Source organism: Hemibagrus wyckioides, linkage group LG01, assembly GCF_019097595.1.
Source record: "Hemibagrus wyckioides isolate EC202008001 linkage group LG01, SWU_Hwy_1.0, whole genome shotgun sequence".
Lineage (NCBI taxonomy): Eukaryota > Metazoa > Chordata > Actinopteri > Siluriformes > Bagridae > Hemibagrus > Hemibagrus wyckioides.
Window position 1 is genome coordinate 6,835,972 of NC_080710.1, and position 7,254 is coordinate 6,843,225.

Below are 7,254 nucleotides of genomic sequence, written 5' to 3' on the forward strand. Positions count from 1 at the left end.
TCCAGCAATTTCCCAATATATTCAGTGTATGGCTACTTTAATCCCTCCTTCCTTAATTTACATACGTTTTACCATTTCCCATTATTTTCGTATTTGTCCCGATACCGCCCCTAAATTAATACCATCCTCCCCTCGATGACGTCATTTTTTCTCCTCTCCAGTTCCCCTTATTTTTAGGCTAAGTTAACAATTTTTAGAAAAAAATAGCGCTTACTTATAAGCGCCACTTCCTCATCGACTTCATTTGACCGCCACCTCCCAAGTTGTTTCCTCAGATCATTCTGACCTCGCACGTCACCCTCCACAACAATGTGTAAGTATCCTGATCTCTTCCTCTATGTCATTCTGACTTTTCTCTACCTGCTTGATCTAAGTTTTATTTTTATTTTTAAAATAAACCTTGCCATTATGCTGCCTCATATCCTTCCCTCTTTTCATCGCTGTTGGTTACTGGTATTCCAATGCTATTGTCTCCCCTAGCTGCCTACCACTGTCATGTCACAGTAACCTGGCCTACTCCCCACACTGTTTGCCTCTTGCCTTAGTGCATGCTCTCTCTTGTTGATTACATAGTCACAATATGCACTTCACTCATCTCTTCCCATTTCCCATTCTTCCTTCTAGCTCAGTCAGCCCGCCGCACTATCTTCCGGAGAGGTCCCAGGAGTGCTCTGCGACGCTATCGCCAGTATCAGCTGTCCTGCCTGGCCATTGAACTTACTGGTTTCCTGGAACAACTATCTGAATCCTCTATTCCTGAGTCTCCTCACCTCGCTCACCACATCGTGAGAGATACCATCTGTCTTGATCAGAGCACCCAGTTTCTCCCCACAACCTGTGATCAGTCTACTCAGACCTTCTACTGCCATTGGACACGCACCACCTCTCAAGGCGTCCAGACTGAGGATGTCCCTGTTGAGATCTCCTCTGATGATTCTTTCTCTGACTCTTCTTCACCTCCTAGTTCCCCTGACGTTCCCCAACGTTCTCCTGGCTTTGAGCCTTTGTCTTACAGAATTCACGATATTCCCCAATCTTCTCCTGTCTATTCGCCTCCAGTTTCTCCCACTGATTACTCTCCAACTTCTCCTCAGGAACCTGAGGTCCCGTCTTCTACAACTGACCCTCTGGTCCCACTGATCCCACTGGATAGGCTGACTGACTGAGCTGTAACTCCTAATGTTCCAATAAATTTCTCTTTTCTATTTCCAGTCTCAGTGTGGTCATTATGCTAGCACGCTACTATTAATACTTCTGCATGATTATTATAAAGACTATGATTATCATAAAGGTTATACCTGATTATTATGGACTTGTATTAATCAAAGCCAACTACTTAATCAATGGCTAAATAATTCTTGATAGATACACACTACTTTTAGGCAGAATATTGCTAAGTCAGAGCTTAGAGCATTGAGTACATTATTTTTTAAGCTACTTTTAAAGCTAGGTATATAATTCAAAGCTGGGTATATTATTTTTCTCCGACAAGGACTCTATATTAAGCAGAATTTTAGAGCTGGGAGCCAGAAAAGGGGCTTGCTACATCCGCTCCACGGATCAGCCTGGTATTGCAGTACTTCCAGGATTGGTACACCATTTTCTGATATAAAATGAAGGAGAACAAATTACTGATTTACTGATTTACTGACTTACTTACATACTTACTTACTTACTTACCAAATTATGTCTGCGTTCAACCCACCCTGTTCCCTAGCCTATCTTCGCCTTCTTCTGCTCACTACTGTTAGTTGTTGCTCGTCAACCTTTCCCCACCCTTTCTCCTCTCAACCAACCCAAGGGGCCGGGCTTACCCTCATCGAGCATTGTGTTTCTACAACAAGGGTTTCCTGGTGCTACTTCACTTTTTTTTTTTCTTTTTCTTTAATAGCTCTAGTGTCCCTTAAATCCTGCATAAATCTTTCACCTTTTATTAAAGGTTTCTGTGGTGAGGAACATCAATGATTTTGATATATCTTTGTGAGCTTTCCTCTGGCAAAGCTGTGTATGCTTCAATGTTAAATGGGTAGTTTCCAGGAGTTGGGTCTTATTTGGTTATGTGATTTTATGCATGCCTGTATAGGTGTGGCCTGAGGCTGTCCGTTAAGCAGAGGAGATAAAAGTTTATTGCTTCTTGGCCTTTTGGCTAAGATCAAGTGTTCTCTGGTCTGGTTTTGGGCTTCGACTGGGTTTGAGAAGGAGAATAGATGGAATGGGGTTTGTGTAGGATTGCTTCTCAGGCTTTTTAGCTAGAATGTATTGTGTTCACTGGTCTGGATTTTTGGCCTTGGTCTGGGTTCACGTTACAATCCTTAGTCTGGCCTTGAGAAGACTAAAATACCAAAATTCATATTTATATCACTTTCCTATGTTTCTCACGAATTGTGGAATTTTAAAGAAATCAATCACATTTCCTTTCATAGTTGAAACGTCCAAACGTCCAAGTGTGAAAAAGTCAAAGAAAACTGCCCAATTCAGCTGCACATATGCGTTTGTCTGAAAAACGAGCCAGTTCGATGACAAATGATGAAAGTTGACTTTGTTAAGTGAATTTTCATGGAATATCACTTTTTCCATGATTCATATGAATTGTTGCACTTTGATGAAAAAAATCATATTTCTAATCAAAATACATTTTTTTAATGACTTTCCTTTCTTTATTATGATTTTTGGCATTTTAAAGTAAACAATCACATTTCATATCATAGTTGACCCCAAACATGTGAAAAAAGTCAAAGAAAACTGCCCCATTCAGCTTCACACATGCGAATGTCTGAAAAACCGCTTTCCCTTGCTTGTAGAGTGCTGAGACTTGCGGAATCGCATTTTCAGCGCCAGAGAAGCACAATGCAGAGAGCACTCTGCACTGAGGCAGGAAATGAGCCAGTTCGATGAAAAATGATGTCCATTCTCCTTCTCAAACCCAGTCAAAGCCCAAAACCAGACCAGAGAACACTTGATCTTAGCCAAAATGCCAAGACGCAATAAACTTTTGTCTCCTCTGCTTAACGGACACCCTCAGGCCACACCTATACAGGCATGCATAAAGTCACATAAGCAAATAAGACCCAACTCCTGGAAACTACCCATTTAACATTGAAGCATATACAGCTTTGCCAGAGCAAAGCTCATAAAAATACATCAAACTCATTGATGTTCCTCTCCTCAGAAAACTTTACTAACAGACAAAAGATTAATGTGTGACTTAAAACAAACCAGAAATAAAAAAATAAAAAAAATAAAAAAAACCAAGCGACACCAGGAAATCCTTTTATTTTTTTTTTATATCCTTTCCGTCACACTCGTCTTCTCAAAGCCAGACTAAGAAGTGCAACGTGAATATAGTCACAGCCCAAAGTCAGAACAGAGAACACTTGATCTTAACCAAAAGGCAGAGAAGCAATAAACTTTTATCTTTTCTGTTTAATAGACAGCCTCAGGCCACACAAAATCATACAAGCAAATAAGACCCAACTCCTGGAAACTACCCATTTAACATTGAGGCATACACAGCTTTATCAGAGCAAAGCTCATAAAAATACATCGAGCTCATTGATGTTCCTCTCCATAGAAATCTTTAACAAAAGGCGAAAGATTTACGCGTGACTTAGGAGAAACCAAAGCTATGAAGAAAAAAGCCAAGCAGCACCAGGAAACCCTTGTCAGAGAAACACAATGCTCGATGAGGGTAAGGCCAGCCCCTTGGGTTGGATGAGTGGAGAAAGGGTGGGGAAAGGTTGACGAGCAACAACTGACAGTGGTGAGCAGAAGGAGGTCAAGATAGGCTAGGGAACAGGGCGGGTTGAATGCAGACATAATTTGGTAAGTAAGTCAGTAAGTCAGTAAGTCAGTAAGTCAGTAATTGATTTTCCTTCATTTTACATCAGTAAACGGTGTACCAAGCCTGGAAGTACTGCAATACCAGGCCGATCCACGAGCAAGCACCTTTTCCGACTCCCAGCTCTAAAAATCTGTTTAATATAGAGGACATGAGAAATTAAACTGATTAGAACAGATTTTTTTTCCAATCCAAATCCTATCCATTCATCTTCTCAAGGCCAGACTAAGGATTGTAACTTGAACCCAGACCAAGGCCAAAAAAACCAGAGCAGTGAACACAATAGATCCTAGCTAAAAAGCCTGAGAAGCAATCCTACATGTATTTTTGTGAGTTTTGCTCTAGCAAAGCTGTGTATGCTTCAATGTTAAATGGGTAGTTTCCAGTACTTGGGTCTTATTTGGTTATGTGACTTCATGCATGCCTGTATAGATGTGGCCTGGGGCTGTCCGTTAAGCAGAAGACATAAAAGTTTATTGCTTCTCGGCCTTTTGGCTAAGATCAAGTGTTCTCTGGTCTGGGTTTGGGCTGTGACTGTATTCACATTGCACTTCTTAGTCTGGCTTTGAGAAGACGAGTGTGACGGAAAGGATATAAAAAAAAAGAAGAAAAAAAAAAGGGGGCCGGCCTTACCCTCATCGAGCATTGTGTTTCCCCGACAAGGGTTTCCTGGTGCTGCTTGCTTGCTTTTTTCTTTATAGCTCTGGTTTCTCTTAAGTCACATATAAATCGGTCATATTTTACTAAACATTTCTGTTGAGAGGAACATCAATGAGCTTGATGTATTTTTATGAGATTTGCTTTAGTAAAGCTGTCTAAGCTTCAATATTAAATAGGTAGTTTCCAGGAGTTGGTTCTTATTTTCTTATATGATTTTATGCATACCTGTATAGTTGTGGCCTGAGGCTGTCCATTAAGCAGAGGAGATAAACATTTAATGCCTTTTGGCTAAGATCTCTGTTCTGGTGTTGGGCTTTGACTGGGTTTGAGAAGGAGAATAGATGGAATGGGGTTTGTGTAGGGTTGCTTCTCAGGCTTTTTAGCTAGGATCTATTGTGTTCACTGCTCTGGTTTTTTGGCCTTGGGCTGGCCTTGAGAAGGTGAATGGTTAGGAATGGATAGGATTTGGATTGGAAAAAAAAATCTGTTCTAATCAGTTTAATTTCTCATACGTCCTCTATATTAAACAGATTTTTAGAGCTGGGAGGCGGAAAAGGGGCTTGCTCGCGGATTCGCCTGGTATTGCAGTACTTCCAGGCTTGGTGCACCGTTTTCTGATGTAAAATGAAGGAGAATCAATTACTGAATTATTGAATTACTGACTTACTGACTTACTTACCAAATTATGTCTGCATTCAACCCGCCCTGTTCCCTAGCCTATCTTCACCTCCTTCTGCTCACCACTGTCAATTGTTGCTCGTCAACCTTTCCCCACCCTTTCTCCACTCAACCAACCCATGGTACCGGCCTTACCCTCATCGAGCATTGTGTTTCTCTGACAAGGGTTTCCTGGTGCTACTAACCTTTTTTTTCTTTATTGCTCTGGTTTCTATTAAGTCATGCATAAATCTTTTGACTTTTCTTGAAGATTTCTGAGGAGAGGAACATCAATCAGCTTGATGTATTTTCATGAGCTTTGATCTGACAAAGCTGTGTATGCTTCAATGTTAAATGGGTAGTTTCCAGCAGTTGGGTCTTATTTGGTTATCTGACTTTATGCATGCCTGTGTAGGTGTGGCCTGAGACTGTCCATTAAGCAGAAGAGATAAAAGTTTATTGCTTCTTGGCCTTTTGGCTAAGATCAAGTGTTCTCTGGTCTGGGTTTGGGCTGTGACTGTATTCACATTGCACTTCTTAGTCTGGCTTTGAGAAGACGAGTGTGACGGAAAGGATATAAAGAAAAAAAAGAAAAAGGGGCCGGCCTTACCCTCATCGAGCATTGTGTTTCCCCGATAAGGGTTTCCTGGTGCTGCTCACATTTTTTTCTTTATTGCTCTCATTTCTCTTGTCATGTGTAAATCTTTCCCTTTTTGCTAAAGATTTCCATGGAGAGGATCATTAATGAGCTTGATGTATTTTTATGAGTTTTGCTCTGGTAAAGCTGTGTAAGTTTCAATGTTAAATAGGTAGTTTCCAGGAGTTGGGTCTTATTTGGTCATGTGACTTTATGCCTGCCTGTATACAGGAGTTGGACAATGAAACTGAAATACCTGGTTTTAGACTGCAATAATTCATTAGTATGGTGTAGGGCCTCCTTTTGTGGCTAATACAGCATCAGTTCATCTTGGGAATGACAGATACAAGTCCTGCACAGTGGCCAGAGAGATTTTGAGCCATTCTTCTTGCAGAATAGTTGCCAGGTCACTACGTGATGCTGGTGGAGGAAAACGTTTCCTGACTCGCTCCTCCAAAACACCCCAAAGTGGCTCAATAATGTTTAGATCTGGTGACTGTGCAGGCCATGGGAGATGTTCAACATCACTTTCATGTTCATCAAACCACTCTGTCACCAGTCTTGCTGTGTGTATTGGTGCATTATCATCCTGATACACGGCACCACCTTCAGGATACAATGTTTGAACCATTGGGTGCACATGGTCCTCCAGAATGGTTCAGTAGTCCTTGACAGTGACGCGCCCATCTAGCACAATTATTGGGCCTAAGCCAAAGGTTTGGCTATAGCAGCCCAGCCATGCACATTGACCCTGTGGAGCTCCCGACGGACAGTTTTGGTGGAAACAGGAGAGTTGAGGTGCACATTTAATTCTGCAGTGAGTTGGGCAGCTGTGGTTTTATGTTTTTTGGATACAATCCGGGTTAGCACCCGGACATCCCTTTCAGACAGCTTCCTCTTGCATCCACAGTTACTCCTGTTCGATGTGGTTCGTCTGACATTACGAATATGTGGTATGCTGACATTACCCTGGATACCGTGGCTCTTGATACATCACAAAGACTTGCTGTCTTAGTCACAGATGCGCCAGCGAGACATGCACCAAAAATTTGTCCTCTTTTGAACTCTGATATGTCACCCATAATGTTGTGTGCATTGCAATATTTTAAGCAAAACTGTGCTATTACTCTGCTAATTAAACCTTCACACTCTGCTCTTACTGGTGGAATGTGCAATCAATGAAGATTGGCCACCAGGCTGGTCAAATTTAGCCATGAAACCTGCAACACTAAATTGGCCAGTGATTCAGTTTCATTGTCCAACCCCTATAGGTGTGGCCTGAGTCTATCCGTTAAGCAGAAGAGTTAAACGTTTATTGCTTCTTGGCCTTTTGGCTAAGATCAAGTGTTCTCTGGTCTGGCTTTGGGATGTGACTGTATTCACATTGCAGTTCTTAGTCTGGCTTTGAGAAGACGAGTGTGATGAAAAGGATATTTTAAAAAAAGAAAAGAAAAAGGGGCCG

General features: G+C 41.5%; 3 non-coding genes and 1 pseudogene across 3 annotated transcripts; 3 read left to right on the top strand and 1 right to left on the bottom strand.

Annotated features, from left to right (window-relative positions):
- Positions 1 to 1,421: 1,421 nt before the first annotated feature.
- Positions 1,422 to 1,602, top strand: LOC131361776 (U2 spliceosomal RNA; annotated as a pseudogene).
- A 286-nt stretch (positions 1,603 to 1,888) lies between these two features.
- LOC131361819 (U5 spliceosomal RNA) lies at positions 1,889 to 2,003 on the top strand. Its single transcript, XR_009206095.1, has one exon. It is a non-coding gene; the product is annotated as a U5 spliceosomal RNA (small nuclear RNA).
- Positions 2,004 to 3,511: 1,508 nt separating this feature from the next.
- On the bottom strand, positions 3,512 to 3,626 carry LOC131361792 (U5 spliceosomal RNA). The gene has a single exon (XR_009206084.1). It is a non-coding gene; the product is annotated as a U5 spliceosomal RNA (small nuclear RNA).
- Positions 3,627 to 5,828: 2,202 nt separating this feature from the next.
- On the top strand, positions 5,829 to 5,941 carry LOC131361815 (U5 spliceosomal RNA). Its single transcript, XR_009206094.1, has one exon. It is a non-coding gene; the product is annotated as a U5 spliceosomal RNA (small nuclear RNA).
- The last annotated feature ends 1,313 nt before the right edge of the window (positions 5,942 to 7,254 follow it).